Below are 22,905 nucleotides of genomic sequence, written 5' to 3' on the forward strand. Positions count from 1 at the left end.
GCTGTAGTATATACCACAGTATATCCCTCTGTCCACACATCTTCACTTGCAAATGTTCACTGCAATGAGTCATTGTTCTGGTTCAAGGTCTCTGGCTTCTGTGATACCATCAACACTGGATCCTCACTGGGCCTCCTCCCAGTTATCCTGTTGTTACCTTGTGTCATGGAGATCCTGCAGCTTCGGGACAGCAGGGGTAGCCCTTTCATGTGTCCCAATCATTCATAGATGATATACATTTTGGGGTGGGCTAACTCAGAGCCCTGGATCTGGACCTGGGTGGCAGCTAAGCTGGACAGCTTTAACAATCTTTATTTTGGGTGGGTGGTACTGTGTATGTTCCTTTTTTCTTCTTAATATCTATTTGGAATTTCTACCCCCAATTCAGACCTTTAGTCCTGGAATAGAAGACACAGGAGCCTTTTAGATTATAATAAGCCTTAAAGCACTAGCGTTGGGCAAATAACAACCCTCAAAGCTATGTGCTATCACCCAGCCTTGTGCCTCAATATACTTGCCAAAATTGCCTGTGCTGCTTCTGCTCCATCAGGCCATGCCTCATGTATATGTGCTCATGGTCAATCCTGCCCCATAGCGAATTCTCCCTCCTGCTACATTTTCTGCTTCTTCTCCCTCTCCTCTGGCTTCATGGTTCCTTTGAGAACCCAAGCACTAAACCTAAGCTCTGCCTACTTCTTTTCTGCCCAGCTGAAAGCTGTCAACAACTTTATTTTAACCAATCAGAGAATGTTAGCAAACAAAGTTTATATAGTATCATGTGGTTTACATAAGAATGTGCTCCTCTGGGCTATAACCAGATCTTGGAGGTCAGTAATTAACAAATGAATACATTAGCAGCACCAGACCAACCCCCAAGAGTCAGCATTCCTACTTTCCTTTATCCATACCACCAGAGAGAACTCTCCAGCACTGCTCTGGCCATGCCACCCAATGCCACCTTCATCAGTGGGAGGTGAGGTTAGCTCTCTTGCTGTCATGCCCTCGGGACCAGCTCACCTGCACCCACACATACAGAGCCAGCTTCACTGTACTGCCCTGTCAAGGTCTGGGACCCAAGTACTTTCCCAAGTACTGCAGCCTACAAGGGGCTGGGTCAGCTCTCCTGCTCTCACCCCCTTGGGGCTGGCTCACCCTGGCCTTCACCATCAGGGCCAACTCCACTTTGTTGCCTAGGCTAGATGCAGGGCCAGCTCTCCTAAAGTGCTACAGACAGTGAGGTGTCAGGACAATCTCACAACTCTCATGCCTTTGGGGTCAGCTCTCTTGACCATGACAGGTAGCAAAAGGGAGGTGGGGAGGTCATCATCACAGCAGATGAGTGGCAAGGCCAGCTCTCCTATGCTGTAGCCTGTGGCAGCGGCTCACCTGCACCATTTCAATCAGAACCAGCCCTATTGTGCCTCCCTTGCAGTGGAGTGCTGCATCCAGTGAGGGGCAGGGCCAGCTCACCTGTTTTCATGACCTCCCTGGTTCAACTCTCCTGAGTGCCTCTGATGGTGAGAGGCAATGGAGCAGAAAGCATCTCCCCCCTGCTCAGTCCAGCTCCCAGTGGAGGAGTAGCAGGGCCAGTTCTCCCTCACCCACATCCTCTAGGCTGGCTCACCTGTGTCCTCTTGACCAGGGCCAGCTCTACTGTGCTACCCAGTTGAGGTTCAGGGCTACACTCTTCCAAGTGCTGCAGTCAGTGAGGGGCAGGGACAGCCCACCAGCTCTCATGACCTCCTAGGCCAGCCCTCCCAACTGCTGTAAGTGGCAAGGAACAAGGTGGGGAGGGAATATCCCCCATACCCATGGCATCTCATGGAAGATGAATGGCAGGGCTGGCTCACCTGTTCCCCTACCTCCAGGGTCAGCTCAACTATTCTGTACAGGCAAGGTACAGGGTCTGCTGCAGCTTGTGAGGGACAGGGATAGCTCTCCCCATGGGCAGCTTTCCTGACTACCAGGGTCAGCTCACCCACACTCTTGTCACCAGAGACAGCCCCACTATGCTGCTGGGCGAGGTACAGGAACCACTTTCTTGAGTGTTGCCTCTGGTAGAGAGGTCAGAGGGCCAGCTCTCCAGAGGATCCCCAGCCAGTGAGGGGTGGGGCCAGTTCAGTGTAGCTTATGGACATCCTTGATCCCTGGTGTCTGCCCTGACCAGGAATGTCCCTGTGTTCTCTAGTTGATGACATGAGTCTTGAAAATCGACAGTGACCTCTGCTACTGTGTAGATACAGACTCAAACATGGCTCTCAGTGGCAGCTCTGGCTGGAACTTCACTATGGGCCCAGGTGGCAGGGCTGGTCACTCAAAACAAGCTACTCCTCTCCATCCTTGTGTCTCCAGTTCCGTCTCTCTCCATAATGCTCAAGCTGCTCCACTTCTCTTTCTCTCCCATCTGTCCACCACATAGTTACATTTTGGTGGCTCCAGGTGTAGGCTGGCCACGGGGTCAGACAGTCCCTGGGCGGCATGCCCCATCCATGCTGCTTGGTATGGTGGCAAGAGGGTGCCCCTGGCCCACCTGTGCCATGAAGGATGGCAGGTCCCTGGGTGTCTTTTTCCATCTGCCCTGCATGGTGCGGAGAAACACAGGGTCTCTGTCTTCCTCTTCCTACACGGCGCTGCCTGGATTGGATTTTGTTTTTGTGTCCTGGGCATAAAACAGCTTTGCACACCGAGCCAGACATTGAGCTAGGATGAACAAAGCACTACCATCTGCTCTGCTCCTGATTGATATTAGAACACCACCAACAACCAGGCGTCCCTTTGCTCAGCGCTGGCGACGAAAGGTTTATCTATTTTTCTTTTATGTGCTTATCTCTAGGCATATTAGTTAATGTTACGCATTTGTTTTGTTATTTTCTCCTTATTTTAAAGTTCTGGAGATTAAATTGGGGCCATATATATGCTAGGTAAGCGCTTTACCACGAAGCGACACCTTCAGTTCTATTTATAGATTTATTGACCCAGATAGAGATTCAACAAAAGAAGGGACTTAAATTGTTTATTGCTATATCGTGTACCTGATTCATACTCATGTGCAAGACCTTACATAACAGTTGAAAATGTGTTTGGTTATGGCAGATCTACAGATATTTTATTAAATACAGTATTTCATTTCTGACGGGCATTGGTAGTCAATGCAATGAAATTTTTTTTCTTGTGGTACTCAGTTTGAGCTGCTATAGAGGTATCAAAGCTTGGGAGCTTCTTAAACTTAAACCTTTTCTATTAGTGACCTTCCCCTTTGCCAAGAAAAATTTTACAATCTCCAGGTATACAGGTTCCCTTAGTTACTTTATCTATTGCTAGGACAAACTACCTTGACAAAAGCAACTTCAGAAAGAAACAGTTTCCTTGGCTTGTAGTTCCAGGGAACAGTCCATCATAGCTTGGAATCCATGGCAACAGGAGTTGGAGCTAGCTGCTCACAGTGCATCTGCAGTCAAGAAGCTGAAGGAGCTGAACACTTGTCCTCAGGTGGTTTTCTCCTTTCTGTTCAGCCCGGGACTCCAGCCCACAGACAGGATGCCACCCATGTCAGGGTGCATCTGCCCACAGTATTTACCCAAATCCAGATAGCCCCTCACAAGCTCGATGATATAATCTAGATAATTGTCACAGGTATGCCCAGAGGTGTGTCTCATGGATGGTTCTAGACCCTCTCATCTTGACAATCAATATTAAGTGTAATAAAAGGCACATAAAATAGTTATAGATCAAGCACCTGCTTATACTAGATTGTGGAGAATGTGTTTTAAACTAATTTTTTGGTGTACATATAGTTTTTCACTTACTAACAATAATAAAATAATCTCATACTAATGATATGGGTATGCTTGTTTATTTTTCATAAGCAATTAGTTATTGGCTATATATGCGATACTGTAAGATGTAAAACACCTTCAGGGGCTTTTAAAGTTGATGTACATTTTGATTCTTTAAATAATGCTAAGAATGCTGCTTCATGTACAAAATGACTGAAGTGTGCTTAAAACCATTTCAGAAATCATCCAAAATTCTGTCCCATCTGAACCCCACCTTTATTTAATGGTTTTTTAAAAATAAAATTCAAGTCAGAAACAATTTCTAAAGGTTTTATTGTCAATTATTAGTAATTATTTTACTTTTAATTATGCATATGTTTGGAAGAAGGTTTGTGTACAAGAGTACAGGGCCCTCATAGGCCAGACGAAGGTTTCAAATTCCAAAGGGCTGGAGTTACAGGCAGTCGTGAGCCGCCGGGCATGGATGCTGAGGCCTGAACTCTGGTGTTCCCCAGAAGTTAATTTTTAATCCCCGAGCCATCTCTCCTAGCTCTGAAACAGTGAAATTTAAAACCAAAGATTCTAATACAATAAAATTCAAAGATAAACTAATGTGATGCTTGTATGTAGGTAACAGTAGAAAAAACAAAACAATGAAAAGTCTGTGTTTCGATAAACCGTCATGCTTTTGTAGCTGCAGAAAGCTTTGTATGCACAGAAGAATAATGCAGTTGATTCCCTAGCACAATTCCCAGCCTGACCCAGCACTTCGGGCCATGTGTGTACATGCCACATGTATGACAGCGTGTGTCACAGTACCAAGCACACTTGTCTTTTCTTCTGAAAAAAAGCTGCAGGGAAGCCACCCAACATTGCTGAGCGTTGTCAGAACATCCTGGAGTTGTCATGCTTGTGTTTTACAGTTACATCTTGCTGCTGTGTGCTCAGAAACCTTGTACTGTTGCCAATTTGTGGCCATACTTATATCCAGTTATTCCATATGGGATTGTGACCCACAGGTAAGAGGCTGTTGGTTCAACATTTGTTCCTCACAGCTAAAGGGGATGCAAAACCAAAGATCAAGCTATTGCCCAATTTATTCCTGGTGAGATGTATTTCCTGACTTTGAGCGAGAACCTTATCACCATGTGATCTCTCTCATATGCTGGAGAGAGAGACACATACTTTCTCTCCTTTGTACAAGGGTTCTAAGTCCAGGATACGTGCTCCATCTCCACGACTTTGCCTGACTTCATTAGACTCCTGATCATACCACTGTCATTGGGCATTAAGGAATTTGATATCCGAATTTGAGGAGTCACAAGCATTCCATCATTCTTCCTCACAGATACAAAAACAAAGGTTAGAATAACTGCTATGTGCTATGTGGCTTTCAAGGTCAGTAAGCTCTTGAGTAAGATCTCAAGCTCAGTGAGTCAATTATTCCTGTTAGGGGCCACTGCTCTCTCTGTGGTAGAGCCTAGTGATAACCACTGATCTGGGACCGAATGGTCCAGCATCCAGAAGCAGCTCTCCCTTCTGAGGAATAGGCCTTCTGCACAGAAAAAGCCATTTATCTTACCAGCATGAGTGTAGATTTCAACTTACTTCTGTTTTAATTTTTGAAAGTTATTATTTGGGGCAGGGATGATAACTCAGTTGGTAAGATGTTTGCCACACAATCATGAGGACCTCCGTTTAAACATTCTGTACCCATCCAAAGCCAGACATAATGGCATATGCCTGTAATCTCAGCACCAGGGAGGCAAAGACAAAAAAAAAAAAAAAATCCCTGTTGCTTGTTATCAGTCTAGCTGGATTCCTTGGACTCCAGCTCACTTACAGGCCCTGTCTTGAAAGAGAAGAGTGATTGAGGAAGACATCTGATATAAACTTCTGGCCTGCATACATGCATACATAGTTTCACATTCACAGGAACATACACATGTATGAACACACAGGCTTAACTTAAAAGTTATTATTTTTGACATTGAGCATGGTTTCAGAACTTATTTTAAAGTAGGAATTCTGTCTTCAAGGTGTTATCCTCTTTTCTCTAAGTTGAAGAAATGGGAACCCTCTGGGATAGAATAACCTAAATAGACCATACTGTTTCTAAAATAGTGGGCTTTCATCTTGGATCAGCTTGTCTTTGTTTATTCACAGCACAGTATGGTTATCCATGTGGCCACAGAGAACTGCCCCGTGCTCTCCTTCCTGCACTAACCACCTGCTACGCTGCACCCTCCTGTCCCATGTAACTCCAGAATGTATGCCTCTGTGGAGTTACAGCCTCCACCATTCATTCTTCCTTTTGGAATAAAGATGCCAAGTAGCTGTTTCTGTCCATTTTGGTGCCTTCGGAGGACCGCTGGGAACAGGACTTCTAAAAGGCAAAAATGTCTGGAAGGCTGTGGGTACCAAACCATTTTTGCTGGCTATAAGCAGGGTCCCGAGAACCACAAAACGTTCATGAATCTTCTAAAAAAGATGAGGGAGTATATGCCTGAGAAGAAACTGAGTTCTACTTCTGCAAGAGCTGTGTTTATGTGTTTAAAGCAAAACACAACACAGTGACTCCAAGAGACAAACAGAACAAAATCAGAGTAATCAGAAGAAAATAAACTCCCCCATGATTCATGCCAAATTCCAAAAAAAAAAAAAAAAAAAAAAACTTCCTACAAAGGCCATTGGACACAGAATCCCTGTGATGCTATATTCCTCACAGATTTAAACTAATGTAAGGTAAATAAATAAAAGTGGATTTGTGTGCTTATTTAGGATGGTATATATATATATATATATATATATATATATATATGTATATATATATATATACATATATATACACACACACACACATACATATACAGGTGTGCAAGCAAGTATTAAAAACAAAACCTTTAAGATGACATATTTTTTTCTGCATTAGGCAATGTCTTTAGTCCCTAAATATTTCTGTGACTGGTCAATAAACCTCAGAATCCTAGAATCCTCAAAGAAACTCAACTCAGATTCAAGATGCAATGAGATTTATCCACCTCTAATCTCTATCTCTATTTTTAACGTAAATAATTAATTTAACATAAGTAATTTAATATAAATTAAATTATTTTCAAAACAACCAGTCACCACAAAGACCACCCTGTAATAAGTCCTTCATCTTTCTGTATGGGAATCAAAATAGACTAGAAAGGAGCTCTCAACCCATAAACTATCTTTCCTCTGTTGTAAAAAGGATGATGGTGTAAAATGATGATGATGTTGATGATGACGATGAGGAGGGGGAGAAGGAGAAAGAGAAGGAGGAAAAAGAGAAAATGGAGAAAAAGATAATCAGAAGGAAGAGCAAGAAAAACAAAGAAAGAAAAAAGAGAGAGAAAGAGAGTGAGAGAGGAGGAAAAAAGATAATAAGAGTAGTAGGAGAAGGAAGAAGATGAAGGAAAAGAGAAGACGAAAGAGGAACTTCATTGTTAGGCATTATGAGGATTAACTCAGGTTCAAAGCGACATTGAAGTTAATGTTTCTGCATGTGTGCATGATGCTTCAGCCTTTGTAATCACATTTTCTGTTCTGTCCTCCCTGAGGCCAAAAACACGAGGAATTGGAACCAACATCAACAAACCCCAAATGTTTTTCAGTTGATCACAATAAAAATATAATAGCTATGGAACATTAAATTCAGTCCGTAACCCTGGCACCCAACATACATGAAAGATGATCTCATACCTACTGTGACCAAAAATGAAAACTCGCAGAGAAATCACCTCAGAAGGCCTGGCACTGTGATGCCAAGAATGTCATCACTCCTGGCACCCTTCCTTGGAAACAGACTCATCTGTAATCTTGATGGGGAAAAGGGAAGAAATGCTGGCCCATCACAGCTAAAATGCCCACTGTAGCTTTTGCAACTACAATATGAAAAGCTTGGACAGAAAGCTAAGCCCCTGTCCACCCCTTAAATGCCAATGCTCTCTGAAGATCTGATTTTCTCTATATGTAATCCATTCTTCTGCCAAGGCAAATCATACTTTCTTTCTTTGTGGAAACTCAAACCATCTTAATGTGGAATAAGTTTCTTCATATGATTTCCCTCAGAGCAAAAGAAAATCATTTGTTTGAGGTTCAAAATCAACTCTAGCAAATCAGGACAAGAATTCAATTATATTATCCTTTGGCTTTGTGTTCTGGACATCACACAGACTGTTATCTCTCCATTCCACCTCACGCTGATCTCAGAAACTGGAGCAGTCACCAGAACATTGAGATATGTTTAAGTATATCTTATTTCCATCAAGTTCAGAATTGCTGGGAAATTCGTGTTTTCCAACTGAAGACCCTTCTTCTTTAACACTCAACAGCTTTGCTATTTGACAAGTCTAAATTTTTATAAATTGGATTTATTTAAATCATATTCACTTACGAGTAAACAAGACACTCAGATTCAGTAGAGCCAACGAATTTCTCAGAGGAAATGGCTGGTTTGTGTTTGGCGGCCACAGCAGCGCACGCAGGTCTGTCGTTAGCACGGACTTTAGTAGCAAGGGGCAGTGCCAACGGGTGGTACCACCATCCTAAAAGTACCTAACTATTGTGCCCATCTCTCTATGAGTTGTTCCACGATGCGATTGTATGGAAGAGAGGAAGGTTTATCAGATGTATTTTTAAATTTTCATTTGATTTTATTTATCATTGACAACTGCATTTTCATATAGAGTGTGATATAATGTTGTGGTATGTGCACACACTATGGCATGATTAAATAAAGCTAGTTGGAATACCAATCACTTCACTTTTTTTGTTGTTGTTGTAGTAAAAATACCCAAAATTTCTTTTAGAAATGTTGAAATAAATATTAACTAGTTACTAAACAGCAGTAAAAACTACAGCTGGTACCTTCTTATAGGGTTTTATTTATTTTTACTAGCATCTTCTCTTTTTCCTGATCCTGTCCCTAGTAATGATCATTTCACTCTTTCTGTGACTGCGGCTATTTTAAATACCAATGCGGAGGGAGAATGCACAGTATTTGTCTCTGTATGCCTGGCTTATCACGTAGCATAATGTTGTCCGGACTGATCTCAGGTTGCTGCGAGTGGCAGAATTTCCTTCTATTTTTAAAAAACTGAATAGCACCTCATTGTGTGTGTACGCCACATTTTGTTTGTTTAGGCCATTCATCTGTCGATGGACACTGAGTGATTTCACGTCGTGGCCATTGTGAACAATGCTACAATGAGCAAAGGAGCACTCGTGGATATGCTGCTTTCATTTCCTTTGGAAACACACCCAGCATGAGTAGTGCTGTGTCCCAGGGAAGTCTGCTTTGAGCCAGTCTCATTGTAGCACAGGGTGTCTTGAACTTGCTATCTAACCCAGGTTGGCCTTAGGCTTGTAATCTTCCTCCCTCTTTCTCTCAAGTGCTGGAATTTGAGGCATGCATTCCAAACTCAAGTTTTGTAATTCTATTTTAATTTATTTATTTAGAAACTTCCATGCTGTTTTCTGAAATGGCTACATTAATTTACATTCTCCAAAATAAGGTACAAGGGTCCCTTTCACCACTTCCTCACACTTATCTTTCATCTTGAAATCTCTAGAAGATTCACCATTGAATGCTTGATGGTTTAGAGTGTGTGTTGCTCCTACAGAGGACTCCAGTTAAGTTCCTAGCACCCATATTGGACAGCTCATAACTACCTGTGATTCCAGCCCCGAGAGATCCCAAATTCTTTTCAGGCTTCCACAGTTCCCTGTACTCATGCACACTGGTATTTAAATACTCACAGACTAGCACAGTTTTTTTACCTCATCAGAGAAGTTTCTATGTTTAGCAGACAGTGGTTAATGCAGAAACTCACGGCTGATTGAAATTTAAAAAATGAATGTTAATGGAGTGGTCAGCCTCAAAGAGAATGTCTATATCACACCCCCTCCTCAAGGTTGGGGTATCATTTGCAGAAGAACAGGATGAAAGATTGTAAGAGCTGGAAATCAGGGAGAACAAGACTGGGGCAGTACCTTCTGGGCATGACAGGGCCTCTTCACTCATGAACTCACATCTGTGGCTGCCGAGCAACACCTGTGTGAGTCAAGCACCTTAACATTTTAGCACGGAAGGGGAAGGGCTCATACCTTCTTAAAGACCTATTGACAACTGATGGCTTTTGGGAGAGGAAAGAGTCAGTGGCCCTTGGCGGATCAGACAAGTTCCAGTGGGTGGCCCCAAGCCCATGAGTATATGGGCAGAACAAATTGGACTAGGTAGATTTTTTTTTTAATTAAAGACAGCATAAGATTGGAAGAGTGTGGACAGGAAAGTGTATCTAGGAAGAAGTAGAGGAAGGAGTATGATCAAAACACATTGTAAGAAATTCTAAAAGACAAAATAACTGGACATGGTGATATCTTAGTTATTATCTTAGTCTTAGCACTCGGGGAGTAAAGCAGGGTGATTACTGGGAGTTCAAGGCCAGCCTGGTCTATACGGTTAGTTCTAGGCCAAGAACTTATTAAGAACATACCAAGACCCTATCTCAAGTAATATTGAAATAATAATAATTACAACTATGATACATTTTTCTCCTTATTTGCTAGAGAAAAAAAAAGATGCCTTCAGATGCAAGCACCAGAATACTGAAACAAAATACTTTTGTGAAAGAAATGTATCATCTCATATAACAAGAAATTTCATCATTACGAAAGAGATTTGGTTATCTCCCGTAGCCAAGAGATTGGGCCAGGTACGGTCATGCAAACCTGTAGTCCCAGCTCCTAGGGAAGCTGAGACAGGAGGATCACTTGGTCCAGGAGTTCTGGGCTGTGTTGGTCTGGTGTCCACATTAAGTTCGTCATCCATACAGTGACCTCTTGGAAGCCAAAAGATTGGCTGAATAAAAGAATATGGTTTGTTTTTGTTTTTGTTTTTAAAGTTGTCAAATAGTACTTTCGAGAATGTCACAGAGGAAAGTCAGAAAGTAGCCAAACAAGAAGTATTTTCCGATTATTTTGTTTTCTCCCACTTCTGCTCATAGTTTAGTACAAGAGCTCTCACTTCTACCCACCTAAGACTTACATGTAAAATGAAGGTAATTTGGGGTAAGTGTCTCTTGTAAATAGATTTCAGGAATCCTGTTTTGCTGGGCATGAAGATAACTAGAGTGTTTTTTATTAGATGAGAGAACCATTTATTTTGAATAGTTTTATTTACCGCTATCAAATGTAATTAAAATATTCATCCTTAATGACTCACTGGTCATCTCTTAAGTTTCTCCATTCATGAAGAGAGGACTCTCCAAATATCCATCAGGAAAGTCAGTAGTGGTGTTTTCAGATGGCCTACAGTTATCTGTAAGCAGTCAGGTGCACTCTCATAGTCCACCATGAGCTCCCTTTGACATGCCTGGGAAGAGTATTCTCTTTAACCCTCCAATGATGGCTATGGAATTCTATTTTGAAACTTAGAATAAAGGAATACGGACTTGAAATTTTAAAGGAAAAAAAAAACCCCTATACTTTATACCTAGCTTATGAATACGTAGCTTTCACATTCTGCAGAACACTGATCAAGGTGCCTACATCCAGTCAAGGCAGGCATCACTCAGTGCTCTGCTACACAGCCATTAGGTCATGAGTATTGATAGTGCTGATAACATAGTACATGTGGAGTAGCCTGCCTATGGAGAGCAGATAGTTCCAAACCGGGGGCTACATATGGAATGTGCTTCTGTCAAAAAACAGAACAACAACCAGAAGAATGCTGTCTAACTTAGTTTACCCTATATACTGGGATTCTCAAGTGGGTTTTGCTGAAAGAAAAAGTAAACACATTCAGTCTTTAGAAGCAGTGAGGTGGGCTGGGAAATGAAAGAGACTGGGATTTCGGTCCCCAGTCAGAGCCAAATGCTTACCACTCCTATCTCTGAACTTCAGCTCTTCATCGGCTCAAGTAGTGGAAAGATTCATGTAAAGGAGGCATATAGACAATAATCTTGGTAAGATAGGAGTATACAAATGCATATTTAGGATTTAATGAGCACTCGGTGTGTGCCAGCTGATACGTGTTTTCATTTAAGCCTTTCATAAAAAGGATCAGCCCTATTATCACTGCGTCAACACTGTATTTAATTTCATTATGTACACTCATTGTGCATCAGGTAGTGTTACATAAGAACCCTTTTAGCAATATTTTCCTTAATTTTCATTTAACTATGCATGGTACTGAGTCATATAAGGATATCTTCACGCAAGTTTATATTGCACACTGAGCAGATTCTTTCCATATGCCAGTACCCTCTTCTGCCACTCCCATTTAATCCCTTGGTTCCTCTCAGCAGTTTTACTTTTACTTTCATGTTATATATACCTCCCCATTGTTTTATGTATCTATATAAATTTTTCAATGTAGCTGAAAATGTATTACTGTATATATATGTGTGTGTATGTATATACACATATAACCTATATATGTATGTGTGGGTCATATATACATATATGTGCATATTATATATAATTATGCATAGTTATATATAATATTCTTTGTTCATTCCTCTGTTGTTAGATAGCGAAACTTGTTCCACAACTTCACTTTACTTATTAACCTGCAGAGAAGATTGATGTGCAAGTGTCTATGATTTATTGACTTGGAATCCTTTAAGTAAGTACCCAAGAGCGGTATATGTAGCTGAATCACGAAGTGGATCTTTTTCTCACTTTATGAGAACTCCCATCTTATTTTCACATGGCTGGACTAGTTTACATTCTCACCAGCAGAGGGTAAATGTTTCTTTTTATCTATATACTCACCAGCCTTTGTTGTTCTTTCCTTGATGACTGACAGAATGGCAACACGGTATTAATTTGAATTTTTATTATGGCTGAACATTTTTCATGTTTGCTAGCCATTTGCGTTTCGTCATTTGAGAACAGTTTGTTCACTTTACTGCCCATTTGCTCGTTGACTTGTTTGATTTCTTGTTGCTCGTGTTTTGAGTTTTCCTTATGTATTCTAGAAGTAACCCTCTGTCAGCTCTGTCAGATGCATGCTAACAAATATTTCCACTGTAGTTTTTCTAGAGATGGGAAGTAAAGGAATAGAAAGAAAGCAGGCTACATGGCTTGCGGTAAAGTTCTAAGATAAAGGTAACAAAAGTGATCAATAAACTTTGGCTAACCCTATTTCTTTCACGTTTGCTAATTTTCTTTCTCTTCTCACTTTCTTCAAATGGAACAGTTTTGAGCTTGGTCAGACTGGACAACAATGAAGCTGTTCTTATATGACACAACACATTCTTTTTTCTTCTGGAGCAGGGGGTTCATGGATATATTTGGAACAGGGAGCTGGTGAGGAGTGCTTCTGTACATGCCTTCATGCTTTGCAAATACAATATACACAGGATTCAATTCATTAAAGAAGGTTCTTTCCCAGCATTTTGTGAGCTGTGGGCCTCGTTGTAGCAATCCAGTGCAGTTTTCTAAGATAACCCCGCCAAAGGGAGGGGGCAGGGAATAGGCACAGAACAGTCTGATTTCCCATCTCAAGCCTCTGGTTATATAAAAACAACTGCTAATTAAGCCTTCCATAAATGTTCTTGTTGCACTTCTCTTTAAGGATCTGGGTCATAGCTACATGTGTTCCCATGGGGTACAGAATGTACTAAGAACCCGTGTAACGGAGATGACATAATCCACTCAAAAGCGTTAACGCTTTCAGATAGCCACACATTCAAAGATAATATTTTTCACAATGCTCTGTTAGGGCAGTGAAGTGGGCAGAGGCTGGTCCAAAAAGGGCTGTACACAGTATAGTCTAGATGACAACCTGTGAATTGTTACCAGTCTGTGCAGTTATTAAGTCTAAAATGTGGAAGTAAGCACTTTAAACCTTTCACAGGAATTCCAAGGTAATTTTTATGTTCATTAATTTAATAGGTGAAGGAAATAGGAGGCATATATTTTGTGTCATTTGTTCCATTTCATAAGACACTTTTAACACTTTTTTTTTACCTTTACATGTAACTTTACTTCTTAGTTCTTCATGTACCTGACCATTTCTTGGAGAGTGTGACTTTTCATTGTTGCATACATGTATCTTTGGATCTGTTTGGATCTGGCTGTATTATTTTCTATAGTGGTGGGCACTGCTTACACTGTGAGGGACAAGCCTGATGCCCAAGAGATGTGTTTTGCCTCCAGTTAGGAAGTTGAGATGGCAGTAAGACTCAAATTCTTTGTTCCCCACATGTCTTAGTCTTGTAGCTACTACAATGAAAATGCCACAGGCCAGGAAGCTGATGCGGATAGCAATAATTTATTTCTTGTAGCTCTGAAGGTTGGAAAGTAAAGACTGAAGGCCCTGGTTTGCATGTCTGGTTATCACCTTCTTGCTCTATCCTCCTATAGTAGAAGAGGAAAGCCATACTCTCATTAGGCAGAAGTGATTAAAAACAACAAACTGGTCTAACTAGCTCCCCCAAGCCTCCTATCCTCACAAGTCTATCTTGGTGATTTAATCACACCTGAAGGCTTTACCTACGACTACCATCACATTGAAATGTATGTCCTGGCATTTCAGAATGAGACAAATACATCCAAGCTCTAGTCCCACCTCTCAAGGTAAAGTTTTCTGGCATGTACATTGCTACAAACACAAAAAGGTATTTTCAAACAGAGGGGTGGGGTAAAATGACTCAGATGGGCACAACTTGGGAAAGAGTTCAGACTTACTATATGTGAGATCCTAGCATCAATCTTCAGTGATAAAAGAAAAGAAAACACTGTACCAAAAATGGTGGGCGCCCTCCACAGATAACTTGAGAATCATTGAATCATTGTTCCTAAGATGCTAGAAACAGGAAAAGGTCAAAGGAGAGGGCATTTTGGTTTGCCCAGGATCCAAGATGACAGGCACTGGGTTTACATGAACCTGGATTCTTATTTTTATGTGCTCCTGGTTTCCTAGATGGTTATCGACGGTGAAATGCTGACCAACGTCAGGGTGCTGGGCCTCTTGGCGAGGGAGAAGAACTCATTCTGGAGACGTCAATGTCCTTCTGCCATGAGTCCCGAGGAGAGAACTCGGGAAGTGGGAAGGCGATGGGGTGGCTGCTCTGGAAAGCAACAAAAGGGGGTGGCTGTGCTTTGTAGGGAGGAAGAAGGACAGTATCAGCCCAGGACATATTGCTCAGCATGAAAAAAAGAATGCTATTGAAAAACATGTGACATCACTCATTTGTTAGGAAAACCCTTACGTATTTCCACACATATACGTATTTTCCAGAAGAATATGAGCAAAGTGTGAACACTGGTTACCCCTGGGTGGTTAGACTTATGAGTGTTTTTGCTTTCTGTCTTTGTAAATTTCTATATCCTCTCTGTCTTCACAGTGGGTGGAGAAGACATTTTCTGTAATGAGGCTTAAGGTGAGGAAGTCATTTTGAATTAAAGGTTCTAAAAACTTGAAAGAAGATTCAGCCTAGACTTAAATACTAACTTTATTCTATTTATTGGAAACTGACATATCATTCAGTCTATATTCTGTTATTTCTCATTCTTTTTCTGTTTGGAATGTCAGAGATCTGACCATCAGTTTGCACATTACCGGATAGTAACATTTACCATTTACGTGATATAGAGACGCATCTCATTCACACTGGTCAGATTAGAATAGGAAGGGCATTCTAGTAATTAAGGTCACTAGACTTTGCCATTTAACAAATCCTTAACTCCAGCCCTAATCCCATTCACTCACGCCATGGACAGAAGGATAACCGCCAAAGCATAACGGTCCCTTCCATCCAGATGCAGACGCTGTGAGCTTCCGTATTATGAATGCATCGCTGCATGGCTCTGGCACTTAGAAGCTGCTGGTGTGCGCAGCCCTGGAGGGGACACCCACTGAGGAGCTCTGAAGAGGTTATCCCTGGGCCAGTCATCATCATGAGAAGAGCACAGAATGTTCTGTGACAGGACAATGTCTACCGTGAAGCAACACAATTAATCAAGACGGGGCATGCATGCAGCGAGCACGCAATAGGAGCAGCTGCTGTCATCTCCTCAGCTGGCACCACGTCGTCCTGTGGATGAGCCAACGCCCCGAGGGGCAGGTTGGCGGCTCTTGTGAGGATCCTAATCTGCAGTTGCCACAGAGACCCAGGGTAGTTGCCTCACTTTAGGCCTGGCTGGGCTGGAAAGGGCAATTCTGTTATCTTCGGAATCTTCCGGTGCAAACCTTCCAGCACTTTCTGAAGGGGTGAAACAAGCTCGGTTGTCTCCATTTCTTTCTCACTGGTTTCCATTCTTTTTTCCCTATTGTGACGATGGTTCTGAGGTGTAAAAGTTCCGAAAGGCAATCTCAGAAGGAGATCCAGAAAAGAGCCCCAGAATCCTCTGTGGCTATTAAAATGATATCATAAAGGGGTTTTAAAAACATGGTCATGTGTTCCTCTCAGATGAACACTGTAAAAAGAACATCTTTGAAATACAGCTCACTGAGTGTCAGGAAGAATACTAATTTTGTGAACAACAACAAAAAATGGCAGTTGTATATTTGTTATAAAAGACGAAATGAATTAAGACTCCTGATGTTCATTTGGCGACCCGTTGTTATCGTGTAATCAATGGTTGTGCTCTTTCCCGGAGGACTGTTTCTCCCTTCTCAGCATTCCTTAGTTGCCTGCAATTCTTTCTGTAGGACTGAGGTCTTTCCCATGCTCATCAGCTATTGCTGTTCTTCCTGTTCAGCTCTAGTTTAGGCGACCATGCTGGTGAGACTTTTTGGGTGTAGCTTCTGACAGCCCTAAAAACACACATATTAATACCATTATAGAGACCAAACAGGTTGTATTTATATATTTGGGGATATGTGTGAATGTATAAATACATATATGTATGTAACAAGAATAAATGAAAATAAAGGCCATGAATTTGGAAGCGATCAAGGAGGGCTACGTGGGAGGGTTTGAAGGGAAAGGGAGAAATGATGAGATTATATAATAATCATACATATTATTATGTATATGAGGCTTAATGTCAACACGAGGAAGAGGGTCGACCTTCAGCTCTTACTGGGCTGGTTTTCTTGTGTTTTCTCCCGTAGGTCTTTCTACCTTGTTCATATTTTCTAAACCAACCACAGTGCTTCCTACCTGCTATGCTTGGCGCTGCTCCAAGCCAAGTGTATCTCCTCCTTGGTATCACTTCAGCAGCACCAGGTATTTTCCTATGAGTCTTCTATACCTTGAGATGAGGCTTTTAGGTTATCCAACCATGCCACATTCTTCACAAACTAACATTTTACAAGTACCTTGGCCTTATCCATCCATAAAAAGAAAACTCTTTATCAAAATAGTCAAAATCGGAAACAAAAATCAGAAAACAAAACAACAAAACAAAAATCATTCCCTCCAAAGGAGAGCAGACACCACTGAGCAAGCTTTGCTTTTCTCAGAGCTCTGCAGAAAGGCTTAGTAAGGGCAGCCTGGGCCAAAGGATCACTTCCTCTGGGGTGATGGTTCCCTCTCTTCACCCTGACTCCAGGAAGGAAAAGCTAACAATTGGCATTCATACTACACTTAGAGTGTTGGAAGAACTTTTGCAAGTAATAAAAAGGATACAGCTAGAAACTCTGCTAGTCTGGTGCCCTGATGACAAAACAATCCCTTTCTCTACCACATAGTTAGCGAGGGACAAGGGAACTCACATCTTTTGGCCAACCTCATATCAAACACTAATCTTACCATAAGCTATAAGACAGCATGATATCTTTAGATGTCGCCATCTGTATTCAGGGTCAGCAAACTGTATTCCACAAGTCAAAACTAGGCTGCAGCTCATTTCTACAAATAGTTTTATGGGTACACAGCCGTTCTTGTCTGATTATATATAGATTAAGTCTTCTTTTCTATCACAGTGCCAAAACTGAAGAGCTATAGTGGAGACTGCATGTCTCCTATAAAGCCTTACGTGGTTGCTGCTTGTCCCTTTACAGAAAACATTCACTAACCCAGAGCAGAAAAGCAGAACTCGAAGAGGGACAGCTCAGCCTCCAGCTAGGCATGGGATGACAGTGACAGGCAGGACACAGACAGACGGAAAGACAAGAAGTGGATAACCGAACTTTTTAAAAAGTCACTTAACAGTTGTCATCACTGTGAGATCCTTTAGCTATAGAAAGAGCCCGGCAATGTAAGTGACTTATCTTGTACAGAAACATCAGCAAAAATCATAAAGCAAAGGTGGGGAGCAGGTTCAGAGGGCAAAGTATGTGCTGCTCAAGTGTAAGGAGCTGAGTTTGGACTCTAGCACCCATGATGACCTGAGACCTGTGTCACCCCAGTGGGGGGTGGTAGCACATGCCTTTAATCCCAGCACTTGGGAGTTCAAGGCCAGCTTGGTCTACAGACCCAGTTCTTGGACACTAGGGCTACATAGAGAAATGTTGTCTTGAAGAAAAAAAAAAAAGCTTGTTTCTCTTTTATGATTTTTTTTGTTTAATTTCTTTACTAACCAGATTAGCTAAAGCAGATATTTTGTATTTTGATGTGAGAAATTGCTATGGGAGAAACTAAGCCCCAATAGCTTATACTGCCTCATGAATATTCAGATTTTGCTACCCTCCACGGGCATCTTTCAAAGCAGTGTTTGGTTCATTTACAGCAGCACAGGGCAGGACTTTAAAAGCACAGACAAGAAAAACAGTGTGATCCAGCTCAATTCACACCAGGGGCACAGAATGCAAGAAAGGTCATACGACCCCATGACCCTAATCTTTCTGAGACTATAACTGCTCAGTCAACCCAAGAAATGCTAGTTGATAAGAGACAGAAAAAAAAAAAAAGAGATGACCATCATCTTATGCTTTTGCTTGGGGGGGGATTAGAATTCAGGCTTTCACAGTGAGCATCACTACATCTCAGTTACTTAGTAACGCAGCGACTCAGGTGGAGTGAAGGGAAGCAAAATCAGTCAGAAGGCAACAGTTCTCCAGGCCTTCCAGTGGGAAGTAGAGACAACAGCTCCCACTCCACTAACCTAATTTTGAGGCACGGAGCAGTCTGCAGAATCCAGGAAATGAACGTATTGTTCTTCCATAAAAATTCTCACCCACCCTCTTTCCTCCAGAAGAGAGGATAAAATTCTAAGTGATCAGAACTGAGTGGAAGTGCTGGTTGCTTTTTAAGTGGGGTGCAGTCAGAGCACTGAGCAGGGCACTTTGGGGATTTCCAGCTCCTACACCTCCCTCTGCGCATGAGCCAAAGAAGGGAGCTGGCATTTATGCCGCCTAACAGCTCCTGTGAGGACCGCTCTGACCACAGCTCATTACTCACTGGTGATGTGAGAGCTAAGCTCGTGGCTTCCAGCCAGGCACACTCTAATATGTCAGGTCTCAGTGGGCATCTTAGGGTCAGGGTAACCCACCGCACTGAGAAGCTTTTGCCAAGTCAGCTTTTTTCCTCCTGAGAGGAGATGGCCATGCGAAGACAGAGAAGAGTGAAGGCTGCCAGGCCTAGAAATTCTCCAGCCCTGTGTTCCTCCACACTCTGGACAGCTGTGGCTTCAGAGCGGACTGCCCCAGGGGTCCTGTACATTCTCCCCAAGATCCCACTGGGACCCTTGATCTGTGCTCCTTGCCTTCCTTTATTCCCTTGCTTACACAGCAGACACACCCCTGAGGAGCAGGTAGACCAAATCCATGGCTTCTTCTCTGACTTACATAAACACTGTGTGCTTACTTTTAACACTCTCGATGTCTGTTCCCACACCATATAGCAACACTTGCTTATCATTTGTCCACTCCTCACCATGTAGATACCTATAGCTGCAGCACCCGGCTCCTACCTGATGGAAAGCAAAATAAATATCCATGGGATCTTTATGACTAATTAGATCATGGGACTATGAGTTAGTTCAAAACTAAAATATTAAATAAATGCTAATTGTAATTATTTATTGCAATTAACAAATAGAAGTTTAGTAATTGTTTAAAATATTATTTTATTAGATAATAAAATAAAGACATTTAAATTTATTATAATTATTAATGGTCTATTAATTATTTAATAAAAGTATTATTTTATTAAATAATGAAAATAATTAAATTTATTAAAATAAGATACTGATTTAAATATTATACAAAGATTCAAATAAGACAGTGTTATGGGTTCATGAATAGTGGCATACTGACCACTCAGACAACAGACTCAGACTGATGGAAGTTTATTGACTGCTGAACAAAAACAGACTGGTCAGGGCCGTAATCTGGACTCGGGAGTCAGACTATGACACCCTGTGTTTTGTATGAAAACTGGTAACCAGGTAACAAGCAGGTAACCAGGTGTAGGGAGTGAGAGGAAGCAGCATTACATCATTTTTGACTAGCTACACATAATCTATTTGTTACAAGTGTATTGTGTTGTATCTAGGTAGCTGGACAAAGCACTTTAAGCTGATTGGCTGCAGTGCTCCATTCCCTGGCTGCTTTAGGTAGACAGCACCTCGGGGCTGTTGGCCGTTGAGACCTGTGTCCATATTTATTGGTTTTGCTTGCTTCAACAACAGCAATGACAAAGTCTGTGGAAACTTTTCTCTAGTATTAAGAGTTCAAATCTAGACTTTTAATTTTTTTTTAAGGGAAAGTTTATCTTGAGTCATTTCTATAAGGAACTGAACAGCATGAAGACTGAGTAGTTACTGAAGTTTTGAAGATTCTTCTGAGACTGTTTCCAACCAGAACACTTTATTCTTCCCTGTGACATACAGAAATCAAAGCTCCATAATATAACGCTGAAGAAGCCTTCAGCGGTAACCACGATGAAGGGAAAACTTGATGCCATAAAACCATTCAAATTTAAAATTGAATTCTGTGTTTGGATGTTTGCTTGCATGTATGCCTGGGCATGATGTGCTTGGAATGCCCATGATGGGCCAGAAGAAGATGTCACATTCCCTGAGACCAACGTTAACAAATTGCTGTCCTCTGGTAGAGCAGCCAGGCCTCTTAACCACTAAGCTATTGCTCCACTCACAAATCCTTTGTATTTTAATAAGAAAGGATCTAGGGAACTGTTATTACATTTGAGGTGATTTTGTAGAATTCTCCACATAGTTTAATTCAGGTAAAAAGTATCACTAAACAGAAACAGGGAGGGAATGTCCCTCCTCTTCATCGTCACAGTACCTGTATCCAATGTGGAAAATTTCCACTGGGAAGAAGGATCCTCTCCCAAACTGCCACATGTTCTGTGATGACCACTGTGCTTTACAAAAGACAAGTCTTCAAAGGTCTTGGGATCCAGCAAGTTAGGTAGAAAAAAGTAAGAGGGAGATCTTCTGGGTTTGTCCTTGACTTGGTCATGGTGAAAAAAGTCTGAGTCTCTTTGTCTCTTCCCATGAATCTATGAAAAAAAAAGAAAGAAAAGAAAAAAGAAAAAGAAAAAAAAATTATGATAGAATTCTGTGAAAAGGCAACTTTACAATTGTAAACATACCACAAGAGGCTGAGAGATTCATCCTTCTTCTGGAAGAAGCTAGCAGGGGCAAGGGTGAAGAGAGAGATGGGGTTAAGAAAAGCAAAAGAAGGGGTTTGAAATAGGATGGTAGAAGTAGGGTGGGTGCTCTGTGACCTTCAGAAACTAGCTAGAAGTCATGGAGAAAGTTCCAGTCATTCAGGTAGAGAGGGTTCCCTTGCTACTCCAACAAACATTAAGAGGCATGGATACATTGAAAGTTGAAAGGACTTTGCCCCAGTGACCTGAAACTAATGGTTTGATTGAAGTATAAGTGGCTATAAAAGTTATATTCGAAGCACGCGGTTTGAAAATTTCCGACATTGTTTGGAAGTCATCACCACAATCCAAATAATAAATACCTCTTACTACCAAAAGTGTTTCCACCCCTGTTTTTATTCACTCTTGCCCAGCATTCCCCTTCCTACGCCCAAACGAGTGTTGTTGTGTCACGTAAGCAAGTTTGAAGTTTGTGTGCATGGACCATTTGACTTACATTCCTTTATTTAGAAAAAATATTTTAGGATTTATCCCTATCATAACTTGTGGTGCAGGTTTTTATCATTACTAACTAACACTGTATCAATATACTACAAATTATCTATTCCTAATGAATGCTTTGATTTTGTTCCATTTTTTTTCTTTGACTGTATTCATGCCCCTATAGGATATGTTTATATATATATATATATTTTTTTTCTAAGACAAGATTTTGATTTGTAGCATGGGATGGGTTCAATTCATAGTGTCCCTTCTGCCTTCACCTCCCAAATGTCGGGATTATGGGTATGAGCCACACTTGACCACATGCTTTAAAAATACTCTCTAGTTGTTGTTTGGTGTCTGGGCTCTATACTAGCTAGGTTCGGCAAACCAGGTGAAGTTAGAGGGGAATCATTCATTTTAGGCACCACATAATCAGAGCGAAGTTAAAACAAGCCATTTTCAATAAAACGAGAATTACCCTGTAACTAACTGAAAGGGAGTACAGTCTGCCTGAGCTGACATCACAAGGAAAAGCGCATTTTTCCTCCCCAAATGCAGTGCCATGGGTCCATGCCAATCACAAAGCCAGTTACACCAGTAAATACTGTCTGCTAACATCTTGATTTTTTTCTTTTACATCCTTCTTTTCTTTTGAGTAAGCATCTTTGAGTCCAGTGCCTAAATCATGCTGTGCTTGCAAATTTGCTCGTACCATTGTCTACTCCTCTAGTGATGTGTGAGCCTCCAGCTGTCCCACGTCTTCGCTAGCTCTTGGTAGGGTTAGTGTGTCTAATTTTAATAGGTGTACAGTGATATCTCTGCTTCCTTTTTCTTTTCTTTTTCTTTTTACTTCTAGATGCCTTTCTTTTAATTTTTAAATTTATTGTTAATTAAAATTTATTCACTTTGTATCCTGGCTGTGGCCCCCTCACTCATCTCCTTCTAACCCCTCCCTCCCTCTTCTCCTCCTATGCCCCTCCCCTAGTCCACTGATAGGGGACGCTGTATTTTTAATTTGCATTTACCTGGTAACAAATGACCTTCCACATGTGATCTACCCATATTTTCTCCCACTGTGGTTTGTTTTTCAGCCTTTTAAAGATGTTTTCTAAGAACATAAGTGTTAAATTTAATGGGTC

The 22,905-nt window shown here is 41.4% G+C and overlaps 1 non-coding gene across 1 annotated transcript; it reads right to left on the reverse strand.

Annotated features, from left to right (window-relative positions):
* Positions 1-2,650: 2,650 nt before the first annotated feature.
* Positions 2,651-2,793, reverse strand: LOC132654963 (small nucleolar RNA SNORA48). Its single transcript, XR_009592564.1, has one exon. It is a non-coding gene; the product is annotated as a small nucleolar RNA SNORA48 (small nucleolar RNA).
* Between the last annotated feature and the right edge of the window lie 20,112 nt (positions 2,794-22,905).

The sequence above is a fragment of the Meriones unguiculatus genome, chromosome 6 (assembly GCF_030254825.1).
Source record: "Meriones unguiculatus strain TT.TT164.6M chromosome 6, Bangor_MerUng_6.1, whole genome shotgun sequence".
NCBI lineage: Eukaryota > Metazoa > Chordata > Mammalia > Rodentia > Muridae > Meriones > Meriones unguiculatus.